Raw genomic sequence first — 22,184 nt, 5'->3', positions numbered from 1 at the left:
TGGTGTTGCTGGAACTGTGGCGCAGGCCTGTGGCTGAAGCTCCAATTCAATCCCTAGCCCAGGAACTTACATGTGCCATTTTTACGGCTGTAAAAATGAAGAAAAAGTGAATTAAGCGTATATAATTATGAACGGAGCAGATTAAGAAGTCTATGAAGTTAGGAAAGTATCTTTTTCTCTCTCTCTTTTATTTCTAAAAAAATGATAATAATAAATGTTGTTTATACTTTTTAAAATCCCACAATTTTAACATATCTGTTGAAGGTATAGGCTGATCTTTCTGTATGACATCAGTGACAATGATTATTTGCATTTGAATAATTCTTAACATTTTACAAAACAATTTAACATGTTTGAACCAGTAACTCTACAGAGTTAAAGCTTAGTGACCATGTGTAATACAGCCGGCCTGGAGTTAGATTGGAGTCATTGCTGAAACTCAAAGCTAAATTTTGGGGTTTCAAGCCCTGTGCTCTCTTCACTAGCTGCCTTTGAAACAACAGTGTATCTGACAGCTTTAAATTAATGAATTTTGTCTTTCCTGTAAGTATGAATGTCAGTCAACTAATATAATGTGTGTGCAGAATCTCTGTGTGTTAGCCCACATAGTATTTGTCCTTACCTAATATTCTTATAATAAGCATCAGACTTTTGAGTTGATAAGCTTCTCTTGTGTAAATTGGCTCATTGAACTAAGAGCAAATGCATGCCTTGGTCATTTGCTACATTACCTCACCCACAAACTCACATAGGAAATTTCCCATCCTATCACTGACTCAGAGCTAAGACTTTCAAGAGAGTCTGTTATCACAGTCTTTGGAAATTCAAACTAGTGTGAGAGGTTACCTGTACAGCCCCTTCCCTTCCTAAATTAGTTGATTTTCAGGTCAGTGTCTTTCTGAGCTCAGATCCTGACTCACCCTTGAATCTAAGCGTTTAGAATAAAGCTGTTAGAAAAACATGTTTTTTCTTTTTTACAAAAGTGAAATTCACACAACAAAATTAACCATTTTGAAGTGATCAATTCAGTGGCATTTTGCATATTCATATTGTTATACCACAACCACCTCCATCTAGTTCCAAAAATGTGGGGGGGTTGAGTTGCTACTGAAGGAGGAATTATCCAAGGAGAAAAAGTAGAGAGGAGCCACACTGGCCATAATGACTAAGCAGAGTCCAACTAACTAACCCCCTCCCCTATGCAACCACTTGTGTAAAATTGCTTACGCAGTTACAACACTGCCTGCTCTCACTTGGGTCAGTCCCACTAACACAGACCTGGAAGAGCTAGCCCATAAAAAGCCTTGTAAAACCCTTCCTCAGGGCTCAGACTCTGGAATCAGTGATCTCCTCTGTGCCTGCCAGCATAACAAACCTGAGTTCTCCATCTCTCCTGAGGGCTCACTCGGTTTCTCACTGGGTAAAAGAGCTGCTGGAGCTGCTACACTGCGGCCATAACACCACCACATTCTGTGCTAAGCCCTGAAAAGGCAGATGAGAACCATTTTGAGCTGAGGAGCCCTACAGCCTAGTGGGGAAGACAGGGTTCCACGGGGAAGTGTTGGATGCTCTGTGGTGCCGGCTAAGGACAGCCCAGTCCCAGGGGTTGAAGAGAAATCTATCTGGGGATGGGTAAGAAGGTGAGCAAAAGGCAGCTGGTCACATCTTATTGGACCTTTGAAGACTGAAAAAGGACTTATCCATCCCATGGAGGGGGAAGGAAAACATTTCCAGGCATACGGGACATTCTGAAAGCCTGGGGCAGCACTGCATGTTAGGGAAGATCAAAAACTTCATACCCCAGGAGCATGATGACCGAAACCCAGGAAGAAAAAGGACAGCAAGATGGGACTAAAACATGGGCAGAAGCAGGTCCTAAACTGTCTGAGAAGTGTGCTTCTAAGGAGCCAGCAACTTCGTTCAGCACGCAGCACACAAAGGGCAGCTAAAAAAAACATTGAAGTTGCTCTAGTCAGGCTTTCATTCTCTGTCCATATTCTGGTTGCCCTGTGGCTCTGATCAGAGGAAGGGGATATAGGAGGAAGGAAGCCAACAAGGCCATCAACTGCAGTAGTAACTCATCCTTCACGGTCAAGGGCAGTGGTAGGAACAGGAAGAGAAAATGTGAGATGTTTGAGAAGCAAAATCTGAAGGACATGGAAATAAATTAGAAATGAATACTGAGAGTAAGAGAAGTTAAGACTAGTACCCAAATTTCCAGTTTAGTGGACAGGAATAAAGCATGCAACAACAAATCCAGATGTAAAAGAGAAGAAATGAGTTAGCTGGAATTACAACAGGTTCCGTTTTAGACATAGTTTATTTGCAATACCTGTGAGCATCCTGGTGGAGGAATCTTGGACTTTGGGTTAGAGGTGGGACCAGAGTACTGAGTCAGGAGATACAGGCTGTGGTTAAACTCAATCTCAGGCATGGATGATATGGCTTCAGAGTTAATGTAGAATAAATAACTGGTGAAAAGCAAAAACAAGGCATAGAAGTGCCATAAAATAAGGTTTAAAAGGGAACATGTAGCAATTAGCATGCTATTGATGCCTCCACCAAAATAATTTCACATTTAAGACACAAAGAGTTGACATGGATTTTAGATAAAGATGTAGAGAGATAAGATATAAGTCAATGGTCTTGCAAACCAATAGATGAGACAGGGAGGTGTAGTGGAAATAAAGAGTCCTTGTGAGACCCACAAAGGTGAGGGCCCCAGGCTATCTGGGAACTTTGTTGTTGTTGTTTTTCATTTGCTATTCTTGTTCTTTTTAGGGCCATACCTGAGGCATATCGAAGTTCCTGGGCTAAGGGTTGAACTGCAACTGCAGCTGCCTGCCTATACCACAGCCACAGCAACACCGGATCTGAACCACACCTGTGACCTATGCCTGTTGCCTATGTGGCAACAACAGATCTTAACCCACTGAGTGAGGCCAGGGATTGAACCCAAAGCCTCACAGATACTTTGTTGGGTTCTTAACCACTGAGCCACAACTGGAACTCCTCAATAGTTTTGATCACGGTCAATAAATAGGAACTGCATTAGACATCAAGATATAACTAACAAATAAATTTTGGGTAGAGTTGACTATAATATTGACTGGATTTTCTTTTAAAGAAACACATAAAATTAAAGCAAACAACAATGACAACAGCAAGAGTCTCTGGCGATACACTGATTTTGACTTAGGACTGAATGTCCATGGTAATGGAATAACTGAAATTCCATAAATATTCTTGTATATTCATTATCCAGTCACTCGTAGTATCATAATAAATCATTGATTTCCTTCAGGTGAATAATTCTGTTTGAGTCCTAACCTTCTCATTTCTAATTGGCTAAGTAGTTGCAAAAATAAGTCATGAAGAGCAAATAAAATAAAATGAAATAAACAAGCATGTAAACACTATTCCAACAGATCACTGTGTTTGTCATATTTATCCTGTATAATTCAAATTATTCCTCCAGATAATACTGCTGGAACATTTATGACTCTGGCTCTTTGGCATTGCAAAGACAAAGAGCTCTGCTTGACAGCTCTCTGATATATTTGGCCAATTTTTAGCTGAAAGGATGTGTTTTCTGACTTAAACCATCAATATGCCAAGAGCCAGTGAGATAGGTGTTGATCTTCAGCAGAGTTTCTAGAAAAAGGGATTAAAATCAATTTTCATCTTGTGATTGACATGCTGACTACTCAGCTAGACATAAGTTTTAAAACACTAAGTACAGTGACTGACTTGTTTCTATCTCTTTCAATTAATTCAAAATGATAAATATTACATTGGGATAAGGATAAAAGATAAAAAAGAGATGTCCAACAAACCTATCAGAATGTAATTACTGCTTTGCATAGCTTTTAAAAATTAACTCAAATCTGAGAACGGCTGTAGCAATATTGTTGAATTCTCTGTGACTGTTAAATTCTAATCTTTGACAAAGTGTGTTATTCCTTAAAATTTCTATCACTATAGAAAATTTATTTTAAAAATATTTAAAAGGCATTATTGGACAAGAATGTAGTTAAAACTACTTCGCAGAAAAGATCAAGGGGCTAGACACAAGCACATCACAGTATTAATCAGCGATTTTCTAATGCAAATCCTGACAAGGAGAACTAGGCAATCCGAGGGGAAAACATGGAGAAAAGGAAAGGTGTGGAGACTGTGCAGAGCTTTAAGAGCAAAGGGCTTCCTCCCAGTGGGTCACGTTTCTTAGCGAGGAGAGAGGGTGGTGGCCTGTAGGGCTGGAGCTGAGAGCCCCCCTGCACAGGTGAGCGGGGAGAGGGGTGTGGCCTCCGCGCTCCTGAAGGGGCCTGAGCTGCACAGGGCCTGCCTGAGGCAGGCACCCACCCACCTGCCCTGCCCCAAGGCTCAGAACACAGTTTACTCGGAAAAGGCAAGAAGGAGCCTCCATGCAGAGGGAAGGGTTCCCACACTGAGTGAAAAAGTGAAGAGACGACGGCGCCTTGCTCAGCCACCCCGTGACCCTTCCTCCCCTTTGCTCTCTGCTGCAGGCAATCAGCCCAAAGCTTTTCACAAATTCTTGTCCCCAAAGATGCCCTCACTGTATGTGCCCTAGAGCATGATAGCCCTTACAAATGTGCTAAACCTACCACTTTTTGTTATCTTTATTCTTTGGAAGACAGGCTGCTTGCTGACCCCATTTAACTCTTGCTTCCAATGCATGGTCAAAACAATGAATGCCCCTTTTGAATCCACCTCCCATTACCTTCAAGTCCTCCTGAGTAATAGAACCAATGGTTTGTGGAGAAACTGGCATGGGAAGCTGAGATATGACATGCTGTCTGAAACTGGAAAGCTGGTGGTGTAATTCAGGCCAAGTCCAAAGGTCTGAGAACCAAGGAGCTGATGGTGTAAAGTACTGAGGCTGAGCCAAGAGCCCAGAGGTCACAGAGCAGGAACTGAGGGACAACACAGCCAGAGAAGAGAGAGAAGTTGCCCTTCCTTTTCTGCTTGTTCCATGGGGGCCCCCAATGGATGCCTGTGCTGTCTAGGGGTACAGGTTTCAAAAGGATTTCATCTTTAATCAATTAAATAAAAAACTATTTAATTAAGCTCATCCTCAAGGCTTACTGAGGGGATTAAATGCTACAAGGAAAAATCTCAAGAAATTAGTTCCGTTTCTTTTCTCTGCCCTGTTTTTAAAAACTTTTAATCATTTACATTTTCTTCTACTCCTAACAAACTTTACAATTTGTATTTAGGTTGTACAAAAACCTTCTTATTTAAACCTCCAATATCTCCAAATAATAAAAATATTTCTTCATGGGTATGAGACTACTAGCATTTGAAATAACTCATGCCATCTGAATTTCCAAGTTTTAATTCATTTGGTGAATTTTTTTTAAACAAAGGATTCACTGTCTAAATTACTAAATAGACAGCACTGCTGATCAATATGTGAAAAGCAGTCACTGTACCATCTCGAATCACTTAAAGCTTTCAGAGATTCTCTTAAAATGTTAATCCAAGCATTCATATTTTATAAATTTCTGGCTCTTGCCTCTTTCAGAATAATGGACTTTTGGTAATAAAAATTATGCTATTTATTTCCTTTTCTTATTTATGCTATTTATTTTCCTTCCCTCAAGTTCACCTGTGACCTTTCACCTGCCATCTGTTTGAGTGCTTTTACTACTAGACTGTCTCCTTGGAAGTTTTAATAACTAGGACTTCCAACCCCAAATGATCTATCCACTGTAGCACGTAAGGAAATACACGCATAAAACCAAAATTTAAGGATGCTTTATCTACTATGGTTCAATGGAAGCCCAAAAAGACATGAAATAGTCATTTAAAGGTCTCCTAATGACTTAGCTATTTATTGGAAATAAATAAATAATACCCTCTGGAACTCACTTTCTCTGAAATAAATAAATAAATAATGCTTGCCATTTTCTAAAAAAATATAATACTCTTGACACCAGTAGATTTTTTCCAACATTGCTGCACATAGACACACATAGTAGGCTGTAAACATCTTGATCCCCAGGCTTGCATCCCAAATCAACTGCATCAGTATCTTGAAGATGGGGCCTAAGAGACAGTAGTTCCACAAAAGTACAACCAAAAATGAGAATTAGCTATCTCCATTGATCTCCTTCTTCTCAAAGCATGTTTCAAGACCCAGAGGCAGTGTCACCTGGCAGGGACTTTGAATCACAGTCTGGTTTTAAGTAAGATCCACAGATGATTCCTCTGCTTTAATCCTCTGCTGGCTTTGGTCAAAGATCTTCCATAATTTCTTCCTTATTTTGTACAAAAGTGGGATGAGTGAGTAATGTAAAAAATACCCTAATAGATCCGTTTTTATTCCATCTTTTATTCTATTCCATCTAACCCCCGAAGAGCTCTCGTAATAAGTTGGAATACATGTGTTTTAGGGGATACACAATTAAGCATATTTTGTTTAGGCATCTTTTCTAGCCTCACTAGAAAAGAAAGGACGGCATGCACTTAATTGCAATATGGCCTTAACACTTAAGGCTGTCACAGAAGAAAGGAATTTGGAAGATTAAAGAACATTTCTAGGAAAATATGTCGCCCTCTTTTGTATCTAATTAGGTTCTTGTCATATCCAAATACTTGACCCTACCTTTCACAATGGATTAACAACTTTTCCATCTTCCTCTCTCAGAAGAAGTTTCTAATTAAAATTAATTCATAATCAAGCAAAGTGAGATTACTTTACCCACCTCCTCACATGCTCATCTCTTCTTGTGCTGTAAAGTGACATTTGAACGTGGTGTGGGAATGCAAGCATCCTTGTATTTAATTTATGACTCTGCACAATCTTCATTGTCACCCTTCTCCCTCGGTAGGATGCTTCGTGATTCCTTCTGAACAAAATGCAGAAGTTAATTACTGACCTTCTGTTAGCAGTGCCAAGCCAGTTTAGAAACTGAACCCAACTGGCATCTACTACATTTCTTCTACTGCTCATAACAAGTACATTGAGATAATAAATTGTTTGAAACATGAAATAATACATTTTTATTAATGGATTTTTCTAAGTTTTGTAAATACGTTTTTCCATTTGGAAACGATGTCATTTCATGGGGACCCATGCTCAGCAATGATAAAGAAGAGTCGAATACAGTAGGAACTTAGGGAAAGTTTTCTACAGGTCCGTTAAAGGCATTGATGATGCATATACGTGATACATAAATACTTCAAATTCATGTTCTCTATGGGTCGAACAAGAACATTTATACACTAGTTCAGAGCTTTATACTTTCTCGTGTTCACTCTCTCTTTAATTTTTTTGCTTTTTTTTTTTTTAAAGGGCCACACGTGTGGCATATGGAGATTCCCAGGTTAGGGGTCCAATTGGAACTACAGCTGCTGGCCTATGCCACAGCCACAGCCACGCCAGATCCAAGCCATGTCTGTGACCCACACCTTAGCTCATGGCAATGCCGGATCCTTAAACCACTGAACGACGCCAGGGATTGAACCTGCAACCTCATGGTTCCTAGTCGATTTCATTTCTGCTGAGCCATGACGGGAACTCCATCACGTTCTCTCTCTATTAGACTCCCTACTGAGAAAACCAGGAAGAAAAGACCCCTTACGGAGATGGCTCAGGGCCCCAGTCTTCCTTCTTGCTCTACTTTACAGCATTACTTTCATCTCCGTCTTGTCTCAGCTTGATGCACACAGATGAGATTGTTGTATGACTAAATGTTACAATGGACTAAAATGTCCAGTTCTAGGCTAAGAATATATGAAGAATATCATAGTCTCACTCTCCTCAGATTAAGTTTCACAGCATTTGGTCACCCCAGCACTGCTGCCGTTGGTTGTGTAGACTGAACCAACCAGTCCTTTCTGCAGTGATGCTGCCCATCATTTCCCCAACATGTCCTTGAAATTCTTCCCACAGGTGAAAACCACATAAATTCTTAGGCTCCCTTAGATTGGAATAGGCATGTTTTCTTCTAACTTTTTCTCTTGCATTTTTTTTTTTTTTTTTGTCTTTTTGCCATTTCTTGGGCCACTCCGGCAGCACATGGAGGTTCCCAGGCTAGGGGTCCAATTGGAGTTGCAGCCACCAGCCTACACCAGAGCCACAGAAACCCAGGATCCAACCGTCTGCGACCTACGCCACAGCTCATAACAATGCCGGATCCTCAACCCACTGAGCAAGGGCAGGGATCAAACCCGCAACCTCATGGTTCCTAGTCAGATCCGTTAACCACTGCGCCACGACGGGAACTCCTCTTGCATGTTTTTAAGCCCCAAACCAGGACAATCGTAATACTTTTATTTGGCTGCTAACTATTCTAATCATCATTGTATCATTTCAATAAAATAATCCTCAAAAGCCACTGTCATTGTTAATCCCATATTGGGCTCAATTCAATATGTCAGATGTCATTCTAGAAAAGAGAGTATGGACACAACCACTAACAGCGAGTGAGAATGTCTTATGAAGGTGGAGATGACCATGTATAAGCCAAGGACACTGGCTTGGAGCAGCTTTCTCCCTCACTGCCCTCAGAAAGAACAAGCCTCCCACCACTTTGATTTCGAACTTCTAGCTTCAGACATCGAACAGATTTCTGTTGCTCCAGGTGCCCTTCAGGGGTGCTGTGTTACAGCAGCCCAGCACTCGGATACTGGCCCATGGAGATTTTCTGGATGCAGACACTGCTCCCTCACTTGGAGAGGCACACGTTTGCATTTTTCATTCAGCAGATAATGAGCATCTTTTCTGAGGAAAAGAATAGCACCTGTTCCTGCTCTCCTGTAGGAGGAGCTGTGGCTACTTCTTTAGTATTGAAGCCGCTCACAGCTGGAAGAGTTACAAGCTCTCTTTGCTGCTCTCTTGCTTCTGAACACCCCCTCCCCACAAAACACCAAACACAGACTTCACAGCTGCCTTTATGCCAGGCCATGCTAATTCATTACTCTTCTTTCCAGAACATTTCACACAGGCGTGTCACCAGAATGTAAACATGAGCCAAACCATTACTTAGAGGAGGTGGTAGATGTGATTTTTTACTTTAAATTTGAAAGTCTGAGTGGATGATTGAATCCCTTCTCTCTTTTTCCGTTAAGTTTTTGAATTCTTTTTGGTCTATTCGCCTAATTAGCCTTCCATTCCCTTATCACACTGTCACAGCATTAAACATATTACAAGCTTTTTTTTCCCAGCCATGTTGAGCAGTAGGCTAATCAATACCTTTTTGGCAGCTGTTTTATTTCCAAAGAGAATGGTATTTAGCCCAGACATATTTGTAAGGCATATTCCCCGATCCTTTCAACAAGCTCTTATCGGACTCTTTTTCCCCAAATGACCTATCTACATATATCCATAATTTTTCTTCCCTCTGAGGCTTATATGCCTGCAACAATATCTTAGAATTATTCTTGGTGAATTTATAATAACGGTCCCCACAATACTTTTCATCCAGCAACTGCTTTGTTCCTTGTAAACAAATCCTAGAAAGAGAAATCCTTCATAAGAATCCTTTTCTTTCATAGCTTTTGAAACACTGTATAAATCTCCATTTTAACCTCTGATTTTTTTCTCCTGGGAAGCTGGATGCAGGGAGAATAAAAGACAGCATTTCATGTCTTCCTTGATATGTGTCCATCTCTCCTTTTGCTCTCCCTGAGCACCACTATATCCCTGTCTCCCTTCTCAAGCCCTAACCTATCTGCTGCCCGCTTGTTACTGAAGGTGACGCTTGCCAGGTGCCGGGCTGTTGTCAAACCTGCCCCCACCTTTACACGCCCTCTGGCACTCAATTTCCTGATGTCCCCAAATTCCTGATGAATGCTCTGTCAAGCCAGCAGCAAGAAGAGCCTAAAAGCGAGTCAGACAAGCCTACAAATCCCGTAAGAGGATATGTGCCTCATCTCCTCATCCCAGTGTAGGGAGCTCTGTGCAGCATAGAGGGACCGAGAGGCTTGGTTCCCAGGTGATGGGCACAGATGTGCATGCACAGGAAGAACCAGAGGAAGAAACGAAACTTCCATGCCTGAGCACAGGCCCATGGGGGAAACTGACCTTTGTATAACTGTCAGAACACCGATGCATTTTCACAAATAGAAAATGTGAACTGTGCCCCCCTCCAAATTCATAGTTTGAAATCCTGACCCACAGGACCCTGGAATTTGAAGATACTGTCTCTAAAAAGAGAATTAAAGTAAAATGAGCTTTTATGGGTAGGCCCTACCCCAATGGGAGTGGTGTCTTTGTAAGAAGGGAAGCCCAGGACAGAGATGTGTACAGAGGGAGGACCATGTGAGATCACAGGGAGAAGGTGACATCCACAAGCCAAGGAGAGATGTCTCAGAAGAAACAACGCCACTGACACCTTGATCCCAGACTTCCAGCCTCCAGAATGGTGAGACAATACATTTCTGGTATTTAAGCCTCCTGGCCATTGGGCCTTTGCTGGAGCAAATGGATACAGAAACTGATACATAGTCTCTATGTAGGGGCAAGAAAGGCTGAAGAATAGCAGGGTTTCCGTGGCAGGTCATGGACCCGCTGCATGTGAGAGGTTCTTATTTGCCACCCTGGTGCCCATTCTGGCCCTCCCATCACTCCGTTAACTGCACGGGGACCTGTGCCTTAACCCCTTTCAGAATGAACATGGGGAGGCTGCCTTCTTGACTGTCATCCTGTTGGGAGTGGGTGCAGGAGGCTGCCACCCTTCTTCTGTGTCATTGTCACCTTGCTCCCAGCTGGAGTCCAAGGAGGGAAGGGCCGACCGCCTGTGCTCCCTGACCCTCTGAGAGTCATTCTCTGGGGACACACTAGTGCATTGCCAGTCCCTGCTGTGTGATCACCTCCTTTCAGCTGAGTTTCATCCAAGGCCCAACCCCTGTATCATCCTGATTTTTCTTTGTTTTGAACTCTATTTTGGCTTTTCTGAGAGGATTTTTTCCCCACTCTATGCCTTGGGAAGCTTCCTCTGTCCCATCTTTCTCCCACACTGTCCGCCCTCTCTCCATTCTCTCAATACAAAGCAGGCACCCACCTAAGGGTCTGTGTGTGTGCTGTTCCCTCAGATCCTCAGACCTGAAAAGACCAAACCTCCATCCCCTTCTTTTTGTGGGTCTTTTCGCAAATACTCCCATTTAGAAACTTTCTTGATGGTCTTATCTAAAAATACACACTCCCATTATCCTCTTTCCTTCACCTGGAATTTTCTTCCCAGAGCATTTACCACTGCCTAATTTATATCAAAAATCCAGTTATTATTATTATTATTATTTGGTCTTTTCAGGGCCGTACTCACAGCATACGGAGGTTCCTAGGCTAGGGGTCCAATAGGAGCTGTAGCTCCTGGCCTGTGCCACAGCCACAGCAATGCCAGATCTAAGCTGTGTCTGTGACCTACACCACAGCTCGCGGCAACGCCGGATCCTTAACCCACTGAGCAAGGCCAGGAATCGAACCTGCGTCCTCATGGTTACTAGTCAGATTCATTTCCACTGAGCCACATGACGGGAACCCTTCCAAGTGTCTATTTTTTGTGTATGTGTCTCCATTGGAAGGTAACTCTATGAGGGAAGGGGCTCTGTCTTATCCACTGCTGTGACCCACACCCATAGAACATTGCTGAACACAAAGATGTCTAATAATACCACTCCTCTGAAACATATAAACTAATAGGAAGGGTTCCCCTCTCCATGGTTGTCCTACATGATAATTCCAAGAACCACCTCACATGGTAATAAGTCTAACTCAAATTATCAAATAACTTATTTATACCTCTGTGTGTGTGTGTGCGTGTGCTTACACACATTTTTCTGTGTGTATGTGCACTTGCTCTGTGTATTCAAAGAATATTAAAGGTCCACTGTCCCCAGATTAAGTGTGAGCCCCTTATCCTTGTATTCAAAGCCTTTGAAGATGGCCCCAATTTTCCTTTGAGCCCTTACCTCCCTCAGCTGAGAGGGATGTTTGCTGTATTTTTTTCTGTATCATGTCTTCCTGGAGTAAAAAACCTTCTGTCCACACACTACACACCTTTCTGCCTCATCTGCTTCATTGCTGTTAATTCCTTTAAGTTTGAGTTTAAATGCCACCTTTTTCTGTGAATACCACTGATCCCCACCCAGAACTTTAAACCCCATATGGTTTTGCTTGTTTTTTGTTTGTTTTTTTTTTCTCATGGTTTGTTTTCTTGTTTTGTGTCTCATGTAATTGTGTTTGTGTCTTGTTCCTTCCAGACGCAGGATGAGTTCACAAGGGCTGACAAAGTACTACCGATGAGGCTTATATAATAGGAAATCTCACAGCTCTGGTGGTTACAAGTACAAAGTCAAAGTGTCAGCTGAGCTGGCTCCTTCTAAAGGCTCTGAGGGGTGATCTGTTCTGGCCTCTCTCCCAGCTTTGGGGGTTTATTAGCAATCCTCCATGGTTTTGGCTTCCTCTGGTATCTCCCAGATCACCTGTCTTCATGTTCCCATGGTGTTCTCCTTCTGTGTGTGTCTCTGTGTCCAAACACACACACACACACACACACACACACACACACCTTTTTTGGGTCACATCCATGACATGTGTAAGTTCCAAGAACAGGGGCTGAACCCACACCACAGCAGCCACCCAAACCACTGTGGTAACAATGATGGATCTTAACCTGTTGAGCTATAAGAAAACTCCCAAATTTCTCCCTTTTATAAGGAGAATCATGTTGAGCTGGAGCCCAGCCTGCTCCAGTATGACCTTATCCTAACTAATTATACCTATGGTGACTATATTTCCAAATTAGGTCAAATTTAAAGGCACTAGAGATGAGTTCTTCAACACATGAATTTGGGGGCATGATCCAACCTGCAACAAGCTCCCTCACAAAGGCTCTTCCTATTCCTCTCCTTGGAGGCTCCAGTGCCCCACCGGGGAGATTCTCACATTGTAGCAACTTCATAAGTATTTGGTTGAGTGGAAGGATGCCTTTTGTTCTGAACTGTAAGTGCCTTTCACTACTGCTGGCACATAGTTATATCCACTATATATATGTGTGTGTGTGTGAGTGAATGTGTATATAAGTGTGTATTTAATGGCTGCACCCACCATTAAACATACATATATATATATACATATATATATATGGTGTTCTCAGGCCAGGGATTGAATCCAAGCTGCAGCTGTGACCTGCACCACAGCTGTGGCAATGCTGGATCCTTAACCCGTTGCACTGGGCCAAAGATTTGACCCAAGCTTCCACAGCAACTCGAGCTGCTGCAGCCAGACTTTTAATATACTGTGCCACAGCGGGAAATCACCACAATATATTTTTAAGTTTTTATTGGCCACTGGGACTTTTTTCTCAGATATTGTGTGGAAAGGCTCTTCTTCTATCATCCCCACCTTTGTGTGGCAGGCCCTAGTGACACAAGCCTTCACAGGAGCCGTGATTACGTAAAATAACCTAACACTGAACAGCGGTGTGTTCAGGAGAAGGGTAGGCGTAAGTGGGAAAGTACTGAAGATGACATGGCAGAAGGAAGAAAATATGTTTCTCGACAGATAGTCAACTTGTTCCGAAAGCAGAAAATCACCTCTTTGAAGAGTAGCACCACAGTGGGCCCCGGGGACATGTTTATTTGCATGTTTTCCTCAAGCTACTGCCCATCCAATTTCTTTGAGACCCTCATAGATCCCAAACTTGTTGACTCTAGAAGTGAAGTGTCAGATTTATTTTTATACACTGTTGCGTTTCAAATTCATGTTATTATCTTCCTTTTCAGTGGCTTGTGGTATATGCAATTCATATTCAAAATGTCTTCTAAGACAATATAGCCCTCTAGCCCAGCAATGTGTTTTGAAAATCCTTTGTGAAAGGCTATTTCTTCTGTTATTCTCTGTCAAAGAGATTTTCAAATGGCCTCCAGGACCACGTTTTTTTCTATTACATAATTTTTTATTGCCTTGGTTACAACTCTCAGTTTGCCATGCAATGCCGCCTCTAAGGAATATTTACCTGAGTCAACTATGAATAAGCTTTACAGGAAAGTGATGCCTATGACCTTCAGATATGAGTGGCAACTTTGTATTTAGCTTAAAAGCCATGTATGCATTTTATTATTAAATAATAAATCAATTAAAATGAGTTAAATATCAAAGTGAAAACAAATAATACATTTAAATAATTTCTTGCTCTCTGATCATATATACCCTCTAACAATTAATTTAACATGAGTATCTAAGTATGAGGATGGATTTTTAAAGTGTACAAGCAAGATTATTAATTCTTAGATATGATTTCTTTTTTTCATTGAATGCATTGTGATAGTCAAATAACACATTTTTTTGGTATACATTAAGACTTCATTAGAGAACAAATTATGTGGAAAGTGGAAAGACTTACACCATTGGATTTGGTGGTTTGAGAAGTGTATGTCCGATTTGAAAAAGCCAAAGATTTATCTTAAAATGTACAGTAACCATATACCATATCCACAGTAATCAAACTACTGGCATTAAAATGTAGCCTATGTAAAATTCTACATTGTCAACTGAAAAAATAAATCACTGATTTAATATAAAGTTAAATATAAAGTGCTTTTGAGACTTTGATAAATTACTATATTCAAGTACATGTTATTAAATCATTCTTTTTCATGAAGTTGGCTAAATTTTCTTGATAGCTACAATGTACACAAGTTGTTTCAGAAAAATATATCCACTCAGAGTTTTAAATTACTTTATATTAATAATGACTTTAAATTAATGTAACTATGCATTACAAGAATATTTTTCTTTCTATAGAAAAGCATAATGCAGTCAGAGTGGCCTGAGTCTGACTGTTTTGACTGTACATGTAAATAAATTAGGCTTTCTGTTTGCCAGTTAGTAACTCAAGGAGATAAAAAAAATCTTTAAAAATGTGGATTAGAAGGTACAAAATGGATTCTGATTGAGTTTTCTTTTTTTATTAGCTATTGAAATAAAAGTTTGCATTGCACATGCCTATGTTAAAATGTTTTTGTTTGTTTTTTGATTATCTATGAAAAGTGACCAGTACAACAAATTGACTTATTTCATGATCAAGTGAATTTCTACAACATAACAAATGATGCAATCTAACTAATAATTTCAGAAAGAAACAAGGAGACTTGGTCCCACCCTCAGGGACTGAGTGGTCCATCAAATTGTTATCTGACAGGTAAGGGTCAGCCCTATCAGTTTTTAAGTATTCTGAGAGAATGAAGCTTTCTGACTCTTCTTTGTCTATCCATGACCTATTTTTTAACCCAGAGAACACCTCCACCATCCTCATAACTTCCAGGTTTTCTCCCTCTTCTTTGAGATGCTTCATTCATTTCACTAGCTAAACTGAAACAATTTCCTTAATTATATCATGCATAATCTTTGACTTGCCACAACATCATTACGAATGTTTAATTTTGGTGAGATAGTTTATGGTTTCCTTACCTAATTTTATAAGTTTCTATACTGGCAAATCAGGCCAACAATTAATGCTCAATGCACCCTGCAGTATTACAATTTCTTTTTGTGTTACATAATATTTAAACACAGAGAAAATAATGCTTTAATAAAAAGCTGTCAAGTGCAAAAAAGAGGCTAGTATTCAACCAGTGTAGGGACAGATAATAATTGGAAGCAGCTTTAGAAAAATCAAAGTTTTAGGAAAACTAAAGAAAACAAAAACTCTTTTCCAGCTTAAAAATTATTACAAGAAAGTGAGGGTGCTTTGCTGAATCTCTCTCCCTGAAATCTTACTGATTATCACACCAGCTTTTACTATCCTTTATTAAGGATATAGTGAGGATTTGGGAAGCATATTTTCTAACTCATCTAAAGAGTTTACTTCAAAACCTGCTGGAAACAGCCTGGAGTCTGAATGTCAGAGGGGATGAGAAGCAGATCTAGAATCTGAAAACGAACATCCAGCTGTGTCACATCTACTTTGTGTATTTAGTGCTTGTCCCGAGTCTCTGTCCAGTTAACCCAAGAGTAACCTGAGTTGGGAGGGAAAGTCCATGGGGGTCAACAGTCAAGTCCTTTGGGACCCTCCTTGTTCCTGAAGCAGAAAATTTCCTTGTAGCTATGCCAGAGAGCACTATGCCTCCATCAGCTGATACTTGGATTATGATTTTAAAAAGAGTTGCTTTGCTTCTTTGTACGCATACTTAAAAAGGACCGCTAGATTATTTCTCATAAAATGTTTATTTGTTTATACCATTTTCCAACAGTTGCTGGAGAACTATGAACAATTTTAATGAGTAGATTATCTTAAATATTTTATGTGATATATAAGTAAATTTGCAGTTTTGCTCCAAGTTAGCTTTCTATATATAATTTTTTTAAAAATCTCACAACTCTTCCACGTGGAGACTCTATTCCACATAGCCTGGTTTATGCATGAAATTAATTCAATCCTACCCATGATTCAAAGGCAAACTCGGTTTGTTTATAAGGGTGACCATTTATGTTTTCATCCAAAACAAATAGACATAAATTGGGCCGTTATGAGCAAATGTCCAGGTTTGGTTCTCTACTCAGTGCTATTATGTAGCAGGAACATGTAATCTTATAGTTTGGTGTTTTTATTACATCAATAAATCTGAAGGTTACTCCTATGAATCTTTTCCCCGTATGAAGTAGCATGCCGCATATCTTTTCAATTGTTGCTATTTCTCTTCATTTTCTTAGAAAGCAGGTTTTTTTGGGGGGGTGTTTTTTCTGTTTTGTTTTGTTTTGTTTTTGTTTTTGTCTTTAGTTATGTTGTATTTGTCTTGCTCCTCTCAAGAGTTTGGTTGGGAAAATCATATATTAATATATTATATTTCATATAAGAAATGGGGTAGGGAAATAGGTATTTATGTTTGGTTATGTTTACAAAACTAGTGTAAGGATAAATCAAAAACTAATAAAAACTGTTACCTACAAGTAAAAGTAGAAAGAAAATGGGAGGATAGAGAGGGAAACAGTACTGCTAAATATATCTTATGCTGCTTTAACTTTGACAAATTTAAACAGCTCACATATTGGAAAATTAAATAATAAAGGAAAGAAAATCAATATATAAAAATAGAAGACAAACCTACAAATGAATATTTAAGATGCTGAAATAAACATTCTCAGAAAAGAATAATTTTAAATAAAATGGGAACACTAAGGCTATCTATCCACAATGACATATATGCAAGGACAAACAGAATTACAAAGAAAAAAACCCATAAATTTAATTTTAAACTTAGACTTTGGTCTTTAGCCTAATTATCTTTAGTTCTTTAGTCTAAGATTATTTTGAAACTATTTTAGTGGTCTAATGAGGATAATACAATTCAATAATGATGTTCAGCTTGTTGTTAGTGATCAGGGGTTTTTATAGGAAAATATAATGATATGAAAATAGAAGATGTTAATTAAAAATCCTATAGCGCTGGACTTGCTTTGGAAATATTTCTACATACTCATGACTTCTTTTAATTACCAGAAATATGCACATCTTAACTCTGTCTTCTGGAGATGTCTAGAAGCAATGCCAACAGAAAAATAATGAGCACACTCACACTCAGAAAGTAGTTTCTAAATACCATTCCCCACTAAAAAGAACCAGTGCTGATCCCAAGTGTGGCATAGGAGATACACAAGATAATACAGAGACATCTTGTGGTGACGAAAGTAAAGAAGCCGCTCAAGGTCAAATGCTAGTGCCAAAGGACACAGAAGCCAACATCATGACACTCTCATTGGCTGAAACTTTAAGAATTAACTCTAGGCACACCTGGAAGATATTGTGTTTTGCTCCAGACCACCCAAATAAAATAAATATCACGATAAAGGGAGACACATGGATTTTGGGTTTCCTGGTACATATTAAAGTTATGTTTACACTATATTGTCATCAGTTAAGTGCCCAATAACATTATGTCTAAAATAAATGTACATACCTTTATTTAAAAATACTTTATTGCTAAAAAATGCCAAAATAATGATAATAGCAACATCAAAGATTGCTTATCACAGGTCACCATAACAAATACAAAAATAATGAAGTTTGAAATATCAGAAGAATTACTAAAATGCAACACAGAGACATGAACTGTTGGAAAAATGGCTCTGATAAACTTGTTCAGTGCTGGGTGGCCACAAACCTTCGGTCTGTGAAAAGCACAGTATTTGTGAAGCACAAGAAAACAAAGCCCAATAAAATGAGGTATACCTTTATCAAAAGAGAAATAAACACAATTTATTGAAATGTATTATGTACATACAAACCCGTAACGTCATTCTGATAAAACAGAGAGGGTGAAAAATCTAGCAGGGCAGCAGCAATAACACTCTTTTGGCATCGCTGAAAATAATAAACATATTACATCTTCCTCTGAAAATTGTATTGATGAAGTCAATCATTAAGCCCTTTCTGTATAAACTTTATTTTATGATATCTAAAGGGATAGATTTTACTTGATAAAGTTCTTTACCAAAGATTCCTATCTTCTACATGTGACAAGAATGATAAATTAAGAAATGGTCATTTTTAAGCATATAACAAAAACTGAGTCACGTAAAGTCTCTTCCAACAATTACATGAAAAATTCTACTGAGCTTTATAGGAAAGGAATCAACCTGTCCCCACTTGAACCCACAAAACAATCTGAGTAATACTGACAATGGATCACTGATTGTATTCTGATGTGATATAAAGTGAAGCATGTTGCACCACCTGTACAGTATACTTGTCAAAATGCTGAATCTTATCAATCCTCAAAACCTAATTGTAATGTATAAGTACAACAGCAGAACTAGTTGAATGATCCCAATGAATCAGTCTGACAAATCCAGAATGTGAGGTGTTTTATAAGACAATCCACCTTATGCAATGCATCAATGGCATGACAAAAAAAAAGTTGTGGTTGTGGAGGGGGAAGTGTATCAAATAAATGAGATTGAAGAGACATAATAAAAAAGACAAAGTGTGGCCTTTACTTCAAATAAAGACATTCTAAAAGAGACTTTTTTGGCTGTGAAATATTATTACTTGGTATTATATATGCTAAAGAATTATCACTAATTATATTAAGAATGATATTTTATTATGGATAATTGCATTTGGTTTGTGCAAATCATTAAATGTGATAGTGGCATATTTTTAAAAGACATATAATTAAATATGTACATAGCACTCAAAATGTTTCAGCAGAGATCCCTTTGAAGATAATAAAAAAATGAAAAGAAGCAAATTTGGTAAAATCTTGAAAATTGTTGTATCTGGGCGACAAGTATCTATAAATTTATTTTACTGCCTCTACTTTTTGTAATCTTGGATATTTTCATAGCATTTTCAAGTTAATAATCCCTGGTTAGACGAGCTATTCCACAAATAATGCCAGTCATATGTCCAAGGACCTAACATTCAGTGTAATGAGCCAAGTGTGTTACTCCATCCTGAGAGCTGACATGACAAGTGATGCTATAATGACTGTTAACTCTTTGACACCTTCACTTGATTGCCTCCAAAGCATCTCACAATCAACGTTATGGAAATGGAATCAAGAATTCCTCATTAATCTCAACAGCTGTCTTTTTCTGCATTTCCCTGGATTAGGAATTGCACAATGACCAGCTTCCCAAGCCGGAAACCCAAAAGTTGGCATTATCCCCTTCCTCTCTTCCACTCCTTGTATCAAATCCACCACCAAATTCTGCTTATTCCTGTTTCTTAGACTTTTCTTTCATCTTCTTGCTTTCACTCTTGATCAACTATTATCTGTTTTTTTTATAAACAGAATGCTCTTTAAAAATGTAAATCCAAAAAATTTCCCATTTCTCTCAGAACAAATACAAAAAACCCCCATGCATCCTGCAAAGAGTGTCAGATATACCCCTCCATTTTTCTACACTTGATCTTAGCCAAAAGGCCGAGAAGCGATACCCCTCCATTTTTCTGTCCAGCATATGTTAAACTGCTCTCAGCCACAGTAAGCTTTTTAGTTCCTTACATGTGTCATGGCTATTCCTGCCGTGGGGCTTTTGCACATTCTATCTGCGGTCTGAAAATACCTCACAACCTTCCTCTTGTTCAGTCCAATGAATGGTTCAGGTCTCAGATTTTTTCTCATTTTTTTCATTTCCTAGATTAGAATAGATATCTCCATTAAATGTTCTCAAAAAATCAGGTTTCTTTCCTTCTTAAACACTTTCGATTCTGGTGCTTTTATTTTTACTTGTATGATTCCTTAAATTCTCTTTACTTACATTTCGAACTCTAGAACTGCATGGACTATAACTATTTTCTGCCATTTTTGTATCAGTTACACCAATACAGTGCTGGGTACATGGTATCAGCTTACTGATTCTTTCTTTCTTTCTTTCTTTCTTTCTTTCTTTCTTTTTTTTTTTTTTTTCACTGCTGCACCTGTGGCATAAGGAAGTTCCCAGGCTGGGGGTCAAATCAGAGCTGCAGCTGCCAGCCTATGCCACAGCCTTAGCAATGCAGGATCTGAGACCTGTCTACACCCTACACCACAGCTTAGGGCAACGCTGAATCCTTAACCCACTAAGTGAGGCCAGGGATTAAATCTGCTGCCTCATGGACACTATGTCGGTTCTTAAGCCGCTGAGTCACAACAGAAACTCCTATTTCTTAAATATATGAATAGATTCATAAGTGAATGAATCTGATAGTGATGTAATTATATACATTCTCTTGTCTCTTAGACCAACTTCTCTATTCTTATTTTAATTGTATTTTTGGATGCATTAAAACTCAGGCTATTCCTGGGCAAAACTGTGTAGAGAGCACACTCTCTTTTCACATCTTCAGCCTTCATTTTCACTCATTTATCCCAGGTCCCCCTTACCATCACTTCTCAACTCTGAGGTCCGGGCAGAGTAACTCTTCCTATTGTCTCTCCAATACAAAATACCTCTGAAGGAAGAATCTGGAATTCATTCATGTCAGCATTAATCACTGAAGGCTTCTCTCACATTCTGGAAATATTTATTTTTTTTAATTCTTTTTGGTTTAAAATTGGTATGAGGTATGTACAAGGCATCATGCTTACAGAAAAGAATAAGAGGAGTTTCCATCGTGGCGCAGTGGTTAACGAATCTGACTAGGAACCATGAGGTTGTGGGTTTGATCCCTGGCCTTGTTCAGTGGGTTAAGGATCTGGCATTGCCATGAGCTGTGATGTAGGTCACAGATGCGGCTCGGATCCTGCGTTGCTGTGGCTCTGGCAGAGGCCAGCAGCTGCAGCTCCGATTGGACCCCTAGCCTGGGAACCTCCATATGCCACGAGAGCAGTCCTAGAAAAGGCAAAAAAAAAAAAAAGAAAAGAAAAAAAAGAAAGAAAGAAAAGAAAAAGACACACACACAAAAGAATAAGAAAAATCTCTGACTTCAAGTCGTAATTTGTTATTATTCTTAGGGAACTTTTCACCGGTAGGGTGAGAAGTGTCATACATGAAAAGAAACCTCATTTATTATAGGGTTAAGTGTAGAATATAGGATATGAGTCAAGTTAGTTGGAGTTAGTTTGGTGATAGCAAAGAAAAATGTCCCTTATCTACAAACTTATGTGAAAACTAGGCATCAATCCTCGACATGGAAAAAGGAAATCAGGCTTGGGACCCAGAAGAAGCCAGATGGAAGGCAAGTCAGGAAGTGGGGATGCTCTGCTATGATGAGCACTCGTTCTCAAAATGTCCTGAGACTGGATTATGGCTTCATTTGACCTCCTTGTCAGGCTCCAGGTTGATGTGGCTCCAGGGTATCTGTCTCACTCCAGTACCTTTGTTCTTAACAATACAGGTTCTTTTCATTGTGTTTAAACAATGCAGATGGACTCCTCCAGTCTGTACTCCTTTGCATCTGGCTTTTTCCCACTAAACGTTATTTTTGTCAAATTCATCCATCACAGCTGGTATTGACTTAGGCTCACTGTTGTAGAATATTCCATTGTGTAAAAATGAAGGGTGTTCAAAAATATACACCCATAGTCATTCAAATACTATGTATAAGAACACCATTGCAGCGCTACTAGATGCCAACTGAAACCTACCCCAAAGCCAATCAATAGAATGTTAAATAAATGTATTCTGGATACTGGTTTAAATGTTTTTAAGCAAATGTAGTATAGCACTAACTATAGAATAGATGTTTTTCTAGGAGGTATTTAAAAAGAGAATAAATCAGAAAAAGTTT

This window comes from Sus scrofa, chromosome 1 (genome assembly GCF_000003025.6).
Source record: "Sus scrofa isolate TJ Tabasco breed Duroc chromosome 1, Sscrofa11.1, whole genome shotgun sequence".
Lineage (NCBI taxonomy): Eukaryota > Metazoa > Chordata > Mammalia > Artiodactyla > Suidae > Sus > Sus scrofa.
Note: the sequence above shows the minus strand (reverse complement) of the source record.